The sequence below is a fragment of the Corylus avellana genome, chromosome ca3, assembly GCF_901000735.1.
Source record: "Corylus avellana chromosome ca3, CavTom2PMs-1.0".
NCBI lineage: Eukaryota > Viridiplantae > Streptophyta > Magnoliopsida > Fagales > Betulaceae > Corylus > Corylus avellana.
Genome location: NC_081543.1, coordinates 9,656,507 through 9,658,454, shown reverse-complemented (window position 1 = coordinate 9,658,454; position 1,948 = coordinate 9,656,507).

Genomic DNA, 1,948 nt, shown 5'->3' with positions numbered 1-1,948 from the left:
AAAAAAAAAAACTCTAGCTAACAGCCCAAAACATTAACCCAAACCCTTACATAAGGCTAAACAAAAGCCTCAAAACATAAACCAAAAAAAAAAAAAAAAAAAATAGAGGAGAAAGACCCTATCCTCAAACAAGCCACAAAGAAAATCTGCAGCAACACCCTTACAGAGGAAACAAGTTGTCCTCAAAACCATAAACAAACCACAAAAAAACCTGCAACATATCATCAACAAAACAGACTTTCAAACAAGTTCCATAAGGGGCAGAGTAACATATTCTCCCTAGTCCTTAGGAACTTTCATTTCCCAACAATTCTAGCATGAACTTCCCACAATACGTTCTTCAAAATCTGCTCCTTAGTGAGTGGATGGCCTGCATGCTTAATTTCATTTCTAGTGCACCAAATATTATAAATTGCAGAACCCAACGCCAGCCTACAAAGCAAACCTTTAAGAGTATTACAACTCCAAGAACTACATCCCAGCTGAAGAATATTCTCCCATATAATAGAGGGGTTAGCCACTTTGCATCTAGCCATACAAAATTTCCAAATTCTATAACAAAAGCTGCATTCAAAAAATAAATGGTTTCGACTCTCCATTTGATTCCTACAAAAACAGCATTGAATATCTCCTCTATAACCCCAACTCAGCAACCTTACTCCTGTAACCAACCTATCCTTTATGGCAAGCCATAAAATGAAAGCTTGCTTAGGAATAGCTAAAGAAAACCAGACTAGTCTCCACCACTCAATCTGATCCATTTTTTTCCCTAAGAGCCTCCCAACTATTTGAACTTACATAGATACATTTCCTAGAAGCAAGCCAAATAGGTTTATCACAAGAACCCAAACTGATTTCAGTAAGCCGAGTTTGAATATCTACCAAGGCTTCAGACCTAGCAGGCCTCCAAAACCATTCTCCATTATGGATAACAGGAGAAAATTTTGCCTCCACACTACTTTGAGCATCATAAACAACTCTAAAACCATACTTCTCAAGAAGAATGCCAAAAATCCAACCAGAGATGTATATTTCTTCCATCCCTAACCTCAAATCTCAAGAACTTCTTAGCAGTATCCCTTAACCTGAGGAGCTTCCTCCAACACCAAGAGCAATTCTGTGGTATATTGACATTCCAAAAACTCTTATGTTTCAGAAAATTTGCCTTAATCCAGGCCACCCATAAAGAACCTGATCTAGCAAACAAACTCCATATGTGCCTAAGCATAGAGGTTTTATTCTAGACATCAATTCTCTTCAGCCCCAAACCACCCTCTTTCTTAGGAAAACAAATATCATTCCAAGCCACTTTTGCTTTTGCAGCCTCCATATCCTTCCCATTCCATAAAAACCTATTAAATTTATGCTCAATAGCCTTTATAACCTTCTTAGGCAGAATGAAAATGCTTGTCCAGTAAACTTGCAAACTATATAACACAAAAGAAAGAAGCTAAAGCCTACCTGCATAAGAGAGATTTTTGAATAACCAAGAATCAATACGCCCAGTAATTCTCCCCAAAAGCACCCCACTATCAGCAGAAGAAAGCCTAGAAGAGATTAATGGGACCTCAAGATATCTCACAGGCAACTTCCCCTCCTTCATCTGCAAAGCATTCAATAAAACTTGCTTGACCCTATCTGAAATTCCAGAACAATAAAAAGAACGCTTCGAAGGATTAGCCTTTAAGCTAGACAAATCCTCAAACTCCACCAGAGCAGCCTTAATGACATTGATGGAACTCAAACTAGCTTCAGAAAAAATAAGAAGATCATCTGCAAAACATAGATGAGTAAGCTTCACCTTCAAGCATTTGGGATGGAATTTGAAGCCTGAATCAATACCAGTAGATTCAGTCATGATTCTAAAAAAAACTTCCATAGCAAGGACAAACAAATAAGGAGACAAAGGGTCTCCTTGCCGTAAACCTTTTTTTCTTTCAAAATATCC